Source organism: Oryctolagus cuniculus, chromosome 8, assembly GCF_051225735.1.
Source record: "Oryctolagus cuniculus isolate XC-2025 breed Fujian yellow rabbit chromosome 8, ASM5122573v1, whole genome shotgun sequence".
In the NCBI taxonomy this organism is placed as follows: Eukaryota; Metazoa; Chordata; class Mammalia; order Lagomorpha; family Leporidae; genus Oryctolagus; species Oryctolagus cuniculus.
In genome coordinates this window covers 16,711,811-16,726,468 of record NC_142874.1, presented here as the reverse complement: position 1 = coordinate 16,726,468, position 14,658 = coordinate 16,711,811, and the positions used below count along the sequence as shown (strand labels likewise).

Here is a 14,658-nt window from a genome sequence, read left to right as displayed (position 1 = left end):
TTAAAGCTTTGTTGCACTGCAAGTTCACAAGCAAAATAAATGTCATTGGTTAAGCATGGAATTTTGGAGACATTTGTTAATGAACAATAGATATTTGCCTTCCATTAGCTAATGATATAATAAGATTTGCAAGAGGAATATTCTTGGGTGGGTGTTTGGTGCAGTGGTTAAAACACAGCTTAGGACATCTGCAGTATGTATCTGAGAGTCTGGTTCAAGTCCTTCCTTCTCTGTTTCTGATCCAGCTTCCTGCTAATGTGCACCATGGAAATCATAAAGCAATGGCTCAAGTTCTTGGGTCACTCCCACCCACATTGGAGATCTGGAGTGAATTCTGGGCTCCTGAACTAAACCTGTCCCAATCCTGGCTGTTGCGGGAATTTCAGGAGTAAACAATCTCTTTTGGTCAGTCTTCTGATCTGTTTCTCTCTCTCTTTCTCTCTCTCTCTCTGCCTTTCAAAACACATAATTTATTTTGCTAAGAGGAGTAAGTTATACATTACTTTGTAAAGCTATTTTCTTATCCATTCTTTTTCTGTAAGCATCACACAGTAGTAGCATACTGTAGGGCAAAGTGAAGGAACTAAGCCTTTTCTTTATTCTGAAATTTTTGAATTAGTAATGTTTTAATAACTTTGTTGTGTGTTATATGGGGTTTTTAACTTAATATGTCTACTATTTTCTTCCATGAGTTTCAAGAATTATAACACTAAAATGTTGCATTCATTCAACAGCCCAGTTACTTCCATTGCATTGAATAAACACACACATACACACATTGTTTTTTCACTTTCTCTTTTGTTAAGTGAGACTTGGGTAGAGAGTATAAGTTATCCCAATGTGATGTTTGGATTTATTCAGAGAATTTTATGGATAAAATAATCCAAGAATATCAGGCACTGTATTTTATTTTATTTATTTATTTTTAGGATATCCAGGGCTTTATTTTGTAATGCAGAGGCCACACCATGGCCCCAACTCCACTTCCCACCCTGCACTTCTTAAATGTTTATCACTCTAGGAGACCCAGCAATCCCCTTCATGATCTTTTGAAGATCATTGAACTGGAAAATTATACCCTTATTTCTCTTAAACAGATCAATAGCATTACTTACAGAATTCATTTTACATAGATAGCAAAAGTTATACTAAAATTTTCACTAAACTAATTTTATATTTTCCTTGCTTCAGTTTCATTGCTAAACATCCTCACAATGCCTTCTGGTTCTCATTTTCTTGCTGCTCACAATGTCCTTATCTTTCTCTGGATCTTCTGCCTGTCTCGTGATCCCTCCTGTTACTCTCTGCTCAGATTTACGCTCCACAGAGTCTGCACCAGGCTTGAGATTGGTCTTTCTGGATCTCAGACTCATCACCTCTGTATTTCCAGTTACTCCTTTCTGATTCTTCATGGAGACTTCTACACTTCTCCCCTCCACTTTCACTTCTGTTGTGTTCTGCATGGGGGACGCATTCTCTCCTCCAGATCTCAAGCACATTCTATTTTTACTGACTTTGCCCCTGGATGTAAGTTTCTTGGCTTCATCATCTGGTCTTTGTAGCTCCTGGCTTTCAGAGACCTCATTTTTCTTTATTTTAATAATTTCTTCTGGTATTAGAAATGCAGGTCTTTACCCTTCTTCCACATTCATTTTATTTTGGCATCTGCAACGCAAGGACATTCCCTTATTGGGAGCGATCGAGTCTTCTTCATGTTCCTTTTTTGTAGCTTTCATTTTTTCGCTGTTCAATAGGCACTGTATTTTAAACCAACAAATAGTAAATATCTCCATGAAAATATTGGATTCTGCCAAAGCCAACTTTTTTTCACCTATGTAAAAGAACATAATACAGTCTTTTAATATCATGTGAGTCTTATTCTGCATTGGTTATCAGCAACTTTCCACCCTCACACATACATTCTTCCATGAAATTATATACATTTAAGATGTTATTCTGCCTTTGCTCTTAAAAAGTATTTTTCTTTTGAATACGGAATGCCCACAGCACAAGGCCATTTTCCAATCTCGATTTCCATTTCACAAAGTCACAGTGATAACAATAAGATTATACTTCCTGTCCTGTTTTAGAGCCTCAATTTAAGTTTACTTATTTCCCATCCTCTGTGTGGTGGCTTAGAGATGTTGAATCCATAAATATACTGATATGATAGAACCTTAAGCCATGGTTCTGAAATCCAATTTCAACTCACAGATGGTGTTTTCCAACACAGACAGCTCCTTATAAATTTTATTTTCTTGTCTATAGACTCCAAGCTCTAGGATAGTCTTTTATGAAGTTGAAAACACTATGCAACAAGAGTTCATTAGACCTATTGGTCTATCCTATGTTTAAGACTAAGATTACTGAAAGATCATACTATTCATTGTTTTTATTTTTTCCAGGCATTAAAGATTCACTTTCTTAACTTTAGTAAAATGTAGCTTGTATCTGTGCAAGTTATATAATGTTTGTACAGTATGATATCAACTAAGAAAGAATACTACTTAAGACAAAATAATTTTATATTAATAAAATGGAATCCTTTTATGTTATTATTATTTATAGGGCACCCATGATTGAAAGAGGAAAATGACTTATCATGATGGAACAAAAAATTAATTTTGTTAAAATCTAGGCAGTATATTTTATGAGAAGTCAAAAGATAATTAGCTAAATGGATTGATGAAAGGACAAATATAATTATAGTAATATTACATGCGTAATATTCCAAAATCGCATTCCTACCTTTATCTTTCTATCAGCTCTTAAAACATCTAAAATATTTTGCAGAAGCTATTTTAAACATAAGAAAATTATTTTATTAGTTGGAAAAATATATGTTGAATATCTCTTGCAACAATTTTTTTCATAGGAAATAAAGAATAAATAGGAAAATTCCCTGACATCCTTAAAATACATTCCAGTAAAGGATATAGAGAAAAATGTATAAATGAGTTAAGAATGTAATTTCAGGTAACATTAAATTCTGAGAGACAAACACACACACACACACACACACACACAGAGAGACAGAGAGAGAGTTAGTGAACGAGTACCCAGGACTTAGGTTTGCAGTTGTGCATCATGGGGGAAGGCAGCAGCCATAACCCATCCAGACAACTCATAAAGCCTATGGCAAAAAATGATAGCTGAACACACATTTAAATCATGTGTAAAACTAAGCTTTGCAACAAAAACATTGCCCTTTAAGCAAAGAGAGAAGTTATTGATGTAATAGAATGGTCTTGAGTACAGATGAAGCCAAAAAAACAGCCATCAGATTGGCAGCAAAAATGGAAGCTGGGAAAATATCTGGAACACAGCATGGCATTAAGCACAGGGCCTGGAGCCAGCTTAGTCCCAGCTCCACTATTGTGTAAGGCTGAGCAACCAGTTTAACCCTTCCGAGTGCTGCTGTTCAGTCTGTCCTTTGGAATCAATGGTCCGCCTGCCTCCCTGGGTCATCATGGCGAGGGTGAGGAATGCATCTAAGAGCCTCCAAGGACAGAAGGTGCAAGAACGCTCTGTTCTGCATCAGTGATGGATGAGGTCATAGAGTTAGGCAAAGACCAGATTATGCAGTTCCTTGTGGGCAATGATAAAAAGTTTGTATTTTTATTCCGGATGTAATAGCATTAGCAATTCCAAGCATGTGATGAATGTGATTTGATTTACATTTTGAAAAGATCGCTTCTCTCTGTGTGTGTGCTGAATAGAGAAGACAATATGAGGTGTGGGGTTGGAACAAGAAGCAAAAACACTATTTCAATAATCAAACTAGAAGTGAGGCTGGCTTATGCTCTAGTGAAATTACTCTTCAGGTTTCTATTTTCTTGGCCATAACTTTGATTCTAGGCTTGAAAAATATCTCCTGGACACGGAGATCAGTTGTCAAGGAACAATGGAAAAACATGATTCTTTAAAGCATAAGAAATCTATCTTGATTTGGTTCCTACACTTGATATTAGTACTCTGTATTAATTTAATATTTATAACATATAAATATTTATACAAAATTGGTCAGTTACATGAATGACAATGGAGGTAGTCTCTAGTTCTAAAACATTATGATAAATTTTATTTGGAGTTTTCAAGTACATTAAAATGTAAAGAAAGAGATAAAATGTTATAGATTATTTTGTAAAAATAGACTTGTAAAATGGTCAACTTAAATTTAGCTTTGATATCAAAAGATTTTTTATGTTTGAAATTGAAACTTCATGTCCAATAATTACTCTTTATAACCAAGTGATTTTTTTTCATGTTTAATAAAGCATACATAATTTCTTAATGCTAGGGTCATGTATTGGATAAGAAACCAAACATTTCCAAAATTTGCAATCAGCAAATTGAATTGTTCAATTGCTTTTAGAATGACATGCTCAGGATGACAGCCTCCCAAGCCTGTCAGTGTTGAATATCGATGTGAATTTACTCCTGAAGCCCGCAATCCCTCACTGGCATCTGCAGCTCATCGCTCCTTTCCCAGTACAGCTGTCACACTGCTTCCTCCTCCCATTTTGTTCTCCATCTCTACCTGCTTGGCCAAGACCAACAATGCATCCTTCTACATCAATTGCCTCTGGTTTGTTCTTAAAGTCATCTCCTTGTCTATTGATCATTAGGGTACTTTACGGAAATATATGAGCACTTTAACCTTACTAATAAAAATAATTTAAGACCCCTCTGTATATTAGAGGTGCAATTCCTTCTGAGGCTTTAAATTTCCTGGTTTCTCTGATTAAACCTCAGTATCAAAGATATATTTCACCAAATATACAGACATTTTTCATTTTATTGCATGTTTCATGCTTTATGCTTTTACTCAATGATTACATTAAAATTGCAGCTATAAAGCTTTTAGTATTGCACCATAGTTATTTAAAACACTGAATTGTCAAAGGACATTTGAATCAGAAAACCTAATATTAGGTTACCCTATTCTGAGTAATGAGTTATTGAATGGTGATCCATGTTTAATGTTACATAAAATATCAAATCTGTTTTCTTCCCATGGTACTAGAGATGTTGATGAGTAGTAGGAAACATACAATTATTAGCTTTATCTGAACAGTATGTATATTTTACTTCTATTATCATGTTTACTACTTTTTTAAGTGGTAAAGTTAACTGTATTCATTGTATAAATCATTTCTAATTATAATCAAATATATTTTTAGGAAAACATTCATGATAATCTTTTTAACCAAAAGTACTCTTGAAGAAAAATAATAGATACTATTAACATTCAAAAATGATTGTGAAATAAAATTTATGTGAAAGCATAGGCATTAGGGTCATTTTAAAAACATATTCCAAAAATTTTCTGAGTGTCATTAGAATAAATGTGTTAAAAATAAAATGATAGAAAAGAATCTATAATACTTTTTGTAAATTAAATTGAAATAAAGTAATACCATTATTATAATACTCCATAGAAGATTTGAATTGTGCGTTTTTGAAATTGCAATATAGTCAAGCTAAAACTATTTCAGTGATATCTATTATCATGTTATCTTGAATACTAAGAGGCAATTTTGGTCCCTACTATGAAGAGAATATTCCTGGGTATATTAGCACTTCTGTCTTACGATAGAGGGTGTGATTACTTTCCCAGTTTTATATACTTTCTCCTCCTTTGTTAAAGTAGACTATAAAATAATTAGGCAAGGGACAGAAACCTCAGAGGCAATTTTTCTAAGTGTGAAACAATGGCATCCACAAAAGTTAGAAGAAATAGAGGCAGATGTCATGTGGCACAGAGGGTACAGCTGCCAGCTGCAACACAGGCACCACATATGGTGCTACTTTATATCCTAGCTGCCTCACTTACTATCCAGCTCCTGGCTAATGTCTTGGGAAAAGGCCTGAAGATGGACCAAGTGCTTGGACCCCTGCCAAACATGTGGGAAACCTGGAAGAAGCTCCTGGCTCCTGTCATCTGCCTGGCACATATCTGGCTGCTGTAGCCATCTGGGGATTGAACCAGCAGATGGAAGATTCTCTCTCTCTCTCTCTCTCTCTTTCTCATTCTCTCTCTCCTCTCTCTGCTGTTCTCTTTCTCTCTCTGTAACTGTGACTTTCAAATAAATAAAATGCATTTCTAAAAGAGAGAGAGAATCTTTATCTGCAAAGGTTATAGAAGATTGTCCTCTTGGGGTGGACATTTGACACAGTGATTAAGATGTCCTCATCCAATATAGGGGTGTCTGGGTTCAAGTCCTGGCTCTGCATTCAATCCAGCTTCCTGCTAATGCACACCCTGGGAGGCAGAAGGAGATGGCTTAAGTACCTGGGTCTCTTGCACCCCATGTAGGAAACATAAGATTGAGTTCCATGCTCCTGGCTTTGGCCTGGCCCCATCCTGGCTGCTGCAGGCATTTGAGGAGTGAAAAAAACTCTCTATAAATAAATAAATAATAAATAAAATAGCTTCATCTCATTTTTTGGAAATTATTTTGCTTTCAAGTTTTAATAATATTTAAACTAGTTAAAGACTGTAAGTTAAACTATATATAAAATATTACCTCTCATCTAAGCTTATTCTCTGCAGATATCAAATTACAAGCATCGGCTGGTGCTGTGGCTCACTTGGTTAATCCTCTGCCTGCGGCACCGGTACCCTGGGTTCTAGTTCTGGTTGGGGCGCCGGATTCTGTCCCAGTTGCTCCTCTTCCATTCCAGCTCTCTGCTGTGGCCCAGAAGGCAGTGGAGGATGGCCCAAGTGCTTGGGCCCTGCGGCCGCATGGGAGACCAGGAGGAAGCACCTGGCTCCTGGCTTCAGATCGGCTACCCGTTTGGTTGATAGTTTTAAAATCAGAGCAATTACCTACCAAAACACAGAGATCATATTAAAATGGTGAAACTCCTTAAGCTTGTATTTAAACTTATTTTCATAATAAAAGCTCCTGAGCAGAATCTAAATGATGAACAGGTTTGAACATGTGTGCATGTTTGGATAAATAATTCTGAATTCACTTAAGGAAAAGAACTGTAAAACATTAACTGTAAATCAATGTTGCATAGGTTGTCTCCCTTACCAAAGTGGAAATTGCTACAACATTTAAAGCATAAAATTATACTAAGGAATAAGTGTGAGATTATGGACTGAAGTTTTGTGTAGCTCCGCATTAGTGCAAAATTGTCTAGATGCAAATGGGTTTGTGTAGATTAGTGGAGGTGCTAAGCTTGTTTACCGATGATAAGATTTAGAAAAGTGCAAGCATAAAACTCCTTGTTCTACTTATAGCACAGTCAAAGCAAAAGTTGCCCCAAAGTTAACAGTCAGGAAGGACTTTCTTGAAGCTCTTGCAATAGGGCACAGAGGCCACAGCTCAGTCTCAACTCATCTCAGCCGAAACAAAGGGCAAGAATTTTAAAGAGCCAGCGTAGGAGAAGGAGGTAGGATCCCAGGCCATCTGCGTTTGCTAATTGGCTTTACCCAAAGGAAAAGTAAACTTTCTCTTATCTTCATAAGATGCAGTTTTATAACTCGGAGCAAGGTATCCACAGAAGTTCAGCTGCTACCCAACCGCAGGACCTGCGAGACAGGTGCACCATCGTCCTTGATGATTACATTTCAAAGCCATGGCTCCCAGGTACTTGGGAAAGACAGTCCTGGATTATAAAATTGACAAGAGCCTTCAAAAGAGATTTACATCTCAAAGTGGAAGGAATGAATTTACAATTACAAGATTTTCTTTAAGGTAAAAGCTCCAAGAGAAAAGAGTCCTGGGTCTAGCATGAGAAGAGATGGTGTCTAAAGTTTGGTCAAGCTGAAGGAATTGTTAAGGACTCCGGGGTTAACATGCACGCATGTATTTGCACACACACACACACACACACATGCACACATCTGTTCCAATGTATTTATAAAACAATGATAATAGCAACGGCTAGGTGCTGCACTTCTACTCTGTGATGTACTAGTTTAATCCTCAACTCAACACTAACTCATGTGCATCGTTATTCCCATTCTCAAGGTAAGAAAGCAAATCGCAGAAGCATTAAGACACGTGTAATTTGCCTTCAGACAGCAGGCTTGTAAAAATTAGGTGTCTGTCGAAGCACCCTTGACGGCAGGTTTTGTTAGTTACCTTTGTGTATCTCTAGTGGTGACAGAGGCCTTTTCTGTCGGTTGAGAAAGCAACGACAGAAGAGAGGCCTCCTGGAAGCTGGAGTAATTTCTGTGTCTTCCTCTCCAAGCACATCGAGAAGGAACAGCTGTGTTCTCCTTCCACACCTTTGGAGAAGAGGGTGCTGCAGGGCGAGCACAGGTGAAGGGGGAAGGACTCTGACACGCACCTCGGTGAGTCCCTAGGAGTAACCAGGAGATCTGGATGAGCCCTGAGGAGGCTCTCACATTAGGGTATTGGACACTCCCATCAGCCCCTTCTTAAGCCTGTTAGGCTAAAGAAGACGTTACTGGTGGCATGCAGGGAAATCATTGGCTGGCTTTACTCAGATTTCTACAAATGATCATTTGTATCCTTCCTCCCTGTGATGCAAGAGGTTCATCAGCGTTTAGCCAAATGTATTCTTGTTTGAGAGTGAAAGGAGTGCAGCTCTCTAAGGGTGAAATGAAGAACTGAGCCAGCTTCAGCAGGAGAACCTGTGCAGGGAAAACCCTAGAGGTCGCTCTGCAGCCAGTCCCGCAGCCTGCCTAGGGCCCCGCTGCAGCACAGGGAGTTCACAGCTCCCACTTCCCATCAGAGGGTTTTCTTCCCGCTGGTCTTACAGGGAGCACTGTGGGAAGATTAGAAGATGGAACAAGATAGAAGCTAGGAGATTTCCTTACGTCTTTTCTCCCGGAAGAAGGGCTGCTGGTGGATGCCTGGTCTCTATGGATTGAAAATAGCAGGTTGAGGAAGAATTCACCGATGTATAATCAGGAGGTAAATATCATAGAACACAAATATAAAACTGAAGCAATGAAGACAGAATGGGAGAAACAAATTGTAGAACATTTGCCAGAAAGTGTTGCTATGCAGCAGGTAAGAATGTTTAAATGCAAAACACTATGACTTTGTTTAAATACAAAACACCATGACTTTTTAAAAACAGTGAAGTGAAATGGCATTTCGCTCAACAAGAAAGACACCAGTGCTCCATACTGGAGTACCTGTTCTGGAATCCTGGCTTCATGCTCCCCAGGTGGGCGACCTGGATTGAGGCTGTTGCGGGCCTTTGCAGAGTGAACCAGCAGATGACGGCTCTTTGTTGCTTTGTCTCTTTCTCTCTGATTCCCAAATAAATTTTGAAAATTAAAAAAGATAGTATTGGAATTACCTTAAGATTAAAAAACAGGTGCAAATCAGTGATATATAGATTCTGAATCCAAAGTAGAGATGAAGAAACAGCAGGAGGAGTAGAAACAACACACTACAGAGCTCAGCAACAACACACTACAGAGCTCAGGAACTAAAGGAAATAAAAATAAAAAGCATGGCGAATATAAGAACATGCTCCTTTTAAAAAATGTTTATTTATTTGAAAAGCAGAAAACAGAAATGGTGATCTTCCATCAGCTGGTTCACTCTCTGAGTGGCCACAACAGCTGGAGTTGGGGCTGGCCCTGGCCAAAGCCAGGAGCCAGGTGCACCATTCATGCCTCTCACACGGGTGGTAGGGACCCTTCAGCCATCTCCGCTTCCCCCAAAGCTGTGCATCAACGGAAGGCTGGGTTGGAGCTGGGGGCAAGAGTTGATCCTAGGCACTCCAAAATGAAATGCAGGCTTCCCTAACAAAAGCTTAATTCACTATTCCACAATGTCTGTCCCAAGAGCACATTTTGTGATTCTGAAAACTAAAGGGAACACTGCATTAAGAGAAAGTGAATGTAATATAACTGAAATGTGATCCCTGTTAAACATAAGAGTGGGAATAAGAGAGGGAAGAGATGTATAATTTGGGGCATGCTCGGGCTGACTTGCCCCAATTGGTAGAGTTGGAAACATACCAGGGGACTCCAATTCAATCCCATCAAGGTGGCATGTGCCAATGCCATCTCACTATTCCAAGTGATCAATTTCAGTTCACAATTGATCATAATGAAAGGACTAAGAGTCAAAGGGAGCACATAAACAAGTCTAGTATCTGCTAACACTAACCGATAGAATAAATAAAGGGGAGAGTGATCCAACATGGGAAGTGAGATACTCAGCAGACTCATAGAATGGCGGATGTCCTAAATAGCACTCTGGCCTCAGAATCAGCCCTAAAGGCACTCGGATCTGGCTGAAAAGCCCATGAGAGTATTTCAGGCATGGAAAGCCAAGACACTCTGGCAAAAAGATCTCTGTGAGTGAGATCCCAGTGGAAAGAACAGGTCTTCAAAGAGGGAGGTGCCTTTCTCTGAAGGGAGGAGAGAACCTCCACTTTGACTATGACTGTGTCTAAACAAGATAAGAGTCGGAGAACTCAAGGGGCTTCCATAGCCTTGGAAACTCATGACTGGTGCATAGGGAGATTACTGATGCCATAAACAGGAGTGTCAATTTGTAAAGTCAACAACAGGAGTCACTGTGCACTTACTCCTCATGTAGGATCTCTGTCCTTAATGTGCTGTACACTGAGGCTTAATGCTATAACGAGTACTAAAACAGTATATTTCACTTTGTGTTTCTATGGGGGTGCAAACGATTGAAATCTTTACTTAATGTACACTAAACTGATCTTCTGTAAAAAAAAAAAAAAAAGAAAGAAATTATCAATTCCCAACTTGACTCTCACTGGGATTAAACATGACAATAGGTCTGATCTGATTTCATCATCATTTAAAAAAAATCATCTATTATTTTTCACTTTATGTTTCTGTGTGGGAGCAAACTGTTGAAATCCTTACTTAAGGTATACTAAGCTGATCTTCTGTATATTAAGATAATCGAAAATGAATCTTGATGTGAATGGAAGGGGAGAGGGAGTGGGAAAGGGGAGGGTTGTGGGTGGGAGGGAAGGTATGGGGGGGAAGCCATTGTAACCCATGAGTCGTACTTTGGAAATTTATATTCATTAAATAAAAGATAAAAAAAAAGAAAAAAAAAGAAAAAAAAAGAAAGTGAAGGTAATATAAACAAAACAAACATCTTCAAATTAGATTTCGATAGAAATTTGGATTTGAAGTATGAAAAGCACTTTGGCTAACCAAGTAGAGAGAACAAGTTACCTATAAAGGAGAAAAGTTTTCTGCTAGAAATTTCTTTCTCCCAGTGATTAAATGTTAGAAGGCAGAGGGAGAACTCCATAAATCTTTTAAAAGGAAAAAAAAGTCTATTACAGCACTATTCATAATAACCAAGAAATGAACACTAACTGTCCATTCACCAGTGAACAAGTAAAGAAATGTATATATACATAGTGGAGTATTACTTGATTAAAGAAAAGGATGAAATCATGTTATTTGGAACTGCACGGATGGAACTGAAGATTATGGTGTCAAATGAAATAAGTCAAGCACATAAAGACAAATATCACACAATCTCACTCTTATGTGGAGTCTAAAAAAAGATGTGATCTTATAGAACTTAAAAATATAATGGTGGTGGGATGGGTGTTGTGGCATAGCAAGTAAGGCAGCTGCCTGTGATTCCAGGATCCCACATGGGTACAGGATTGTGTCCCAGCTGCTCCACTTCAGATCCAGTAGATGGAAGATTTCTGTCTTCCTCTCCCTCTCTCTATGTAATTCTGACTTTCAAAATAAATAAATAAATATTTTAAAAATATACATAATAGTGGTTACCAGAGGCTGTGGAGGGAAGTGTGAAGAGGGGGGAAACTGATTGATGACTACTAAGTTATAGCTAAATAAGAGTAAAAAGTTCTGGGGTTCTATTTCACAGTAGGGTAACTGTGGATAACATTAATGTACTCTATATTTCTCTATTAAAAAACACAGGATATAGGCTTTTGGATGTTTCCATTATAAAGAAATGTTAAATTCTTTAAAGAATGAATATATTTACCATGACTGAATATTACACAATATAGACATGTCATAATCAACATCTAGAACCCCATAAATATGCACAATATTGTCTGGCAATATTTTAGATCCTCTACTGTAATAAGATAATATTATTTTGAACCAATTTTAGTAGCATCTCAGAACAGAAATATCAGAGGTACATTTTCATAGTAATATATAAGGGGCATCAGAAAGGTCATGAAAATGCATATTCTCTTTCAATTCCACTTTTTTCCATAAACATATTGAAGCCCCTTGAAGAGACTTTAAATAGTAAATATAAGTGATTTTCAAAAAAAAAAAAGGAAAGTGTGTTTTATGAAAAATCTGCATGGATGTCAAAACTTTTTTACACTAAAATAAGTTTATGTTTAATTCCAAATCTCCAAAAACTTAGTGAAGAACCCTCATATAAAATTTGAGAAATCTGGCTCAAATAGTTTCGAGGAAATACTTGAATGACAATATCATTGGGAGATAGAATGTGGCTCCCCAAGATGGCAGCACAGCAACAGGACGAACCAAGTCATATGGGGCAAAATAGATAGTTACAAAAGAGAGAAGATACACCCTGGAGATAGGCCATGGGAAATTCAAGATGGGAAGCCCAGGAGGCCAACACAGACTGGACAGGTCCACCCTGAAAGAGAAAATAAGAAAGAGAAGCAGAAGAGACTCAGTGCAGGCATGGGTGCCAGCCTCCAGCATACCATGTTAGGCAGGAAATTGTGGATCCACAGAGCTGTGAATAACAGCAGGAGGGGGAGATTGGTGAGCTGCTTTTGAAGTTCCACATGGGAAAAAAAAAGAGAGGGTATAGAAAAGCAAACAGGGGCTGGCGTTGTGGCCCAGTGGGTTAAAGTCCTGGCTAGAAGAGCCGGCATCCCATATGGGCACCAGTTTGAGTCCCAGCTGCTCCTCTACTATAGCCTGGGAAGGCAGTGGAGGATGGCCAAGTCCTTGGGTCCCTGCACCCGTGTGGGAGACCTGGAGGAAGCTCCTGGCTCCTGGCTTTGGATCAGCACAGTTCCAGCCTTTGTGGCCATCTGGGTAGTGAACCATTGGATGGAAGACCTCTCTCCCTCTCTCCCTCCCTCCCTCTTTCTCTCTCTCTCTCACTCTCACTCTGCCTCTCCTCTCTCTTTGTAACTATGACTTTCAAATAAATATATAAATAAGTAAATCTTAAAAAAAAAAGAAAGCAAACAGAAAGGTCGTGCACTCCCTGGTCCATCTCCTTCCTCCCCTCCCCAACTCAGACCTGCAGCCTGCTAAGAGAAGCCATCTTGAATGGTTACAATTATGAACATAAGCCTTAGCCTCCTGAGCACACACCCATTAATTGCTGGGGCCACCCCACCACACCCCCAACCCAGGAATGAGGTCCACAACATTTCAGAGTAATTTCTTCCACACCACACAAGTCGTACAACAAGGAAAAGTCCTGAATATTGAAAACTTGAGCCCATTCCATCAACCATTGAGTAGCCAGCTGGGGTCTCAGCAGTGGGGGCTAAGTGCACCAAAGTTCATACCTGCCCCCTATGATTGAAGGTTTAGCAGGGCTCCAATTGGCTCTCTGTGCTTCCACTTGAAACCCACAAACACATAGCAGCTCATAACAGAGAGAAACCTCACAAGAGAAAATTCCTCAGATAGATACACACACACACATACACACACAGAAAAACAAAGCAAAAGCCCTAAATAAGAATAAGGAAGATACTATGAGCCCCCAAAGGAATACTCTTCAATAATAGAAGGTGAAGATGAAGAGATTGAGGATATTCCAGAAACTGAATTCAGAAAATTAATCATCAGATTACTTAGAAGCAAATTCAGAATCTAAATGAAAAGTGCTCCCAAGAAATTGAGATATTAAAGAGATGTCAGAATGAAATACTAGAAATGAAGACTTCAATAGATCAAATAAAAAATGCAGTGTGAAGCTTAACAACAGAATAGGTGAAAGAGAAAAAAGGATATCAGAACTAGAAGACAAATCTCTGGAAATATTACAGTCAGACAAGAAAATAATAATAAATTTAGAAAACTAAAAAACAAGGTTGGAGATCTACAAGATACTATCAAGCAACCCAACATACGGCTCCTAGGAGTAACAGAAGGAGTGGAAAGAGAGAGAAGACTAGAAGGCCTTCTTAAGGAAATAATAACAGAAAACTTCCCCAATCTGGAGAAAGAAAGAGACATCCAAGTACAGGAGGTACCTAGCACTCCCAATAGACACGACCAGAAAAGATCTTCATCACACACATTGTAGTGAAACCCACAGAGCACCTAAAAGGATACTTGTAAAAGTGAAATTGACACTTAAAACAATGACTTGAACAGCCCTTGTCCTGACTATTGAGGAAGTTTACTTTTTCATTTTATTTTCTTTCCTTCATAATACCATTGGCTGAACTTTTACCTAACATAGAATTAATCATATATGTATAAAGTCAATTGAAAATAGAACCCAGTAAAAAGTAAGAGTGGGAATAAGAGAGGGATGAGGAATTTTATAACTGTAAAACTGTATGGTTCTGCATACATCCCTTTGGACTTACTTCTAAGGTTACAGCTAAAAGCTCCCATGGGACCCCAAATCCCATTAAGCTGGTTGGTAATAATGCCATCTTAAGTGTTAAAGCGATCATATTAAGTGTTAAATTGATCATATAAATAGG

General features: G+C 38.3%; 1 long non-coding RNA gene across 3 annotated transcripts in view; it reads right to left on the bottom strand.

The window, feature by feature from the left end:
* Window positions 1-933: 933 nt before the first annotated feature.
* LOC149124848 (uncharacterized) overlaps window positions 934-14,658 on the bottom strand; it is a 72,361-nt gene continuing 58,636 nt past the window's right edge. The window contains exon 3 of one of the 3 annotated variants that reach the window (XR_016212513.1): window positions 934-1,831. This is a non-coding gene — a long non-coding RNA (uncharacterized LOC149124848). Of the gene's footprint in view, window positions 1,832-6,540; window positions 6,833-8,108; window positions 8,320-14,658 lie in introns of those variants that run through there. The other 2 variants (XR_016212515.1, XR_016212514.1) reach the window with 2 other exon arrangements.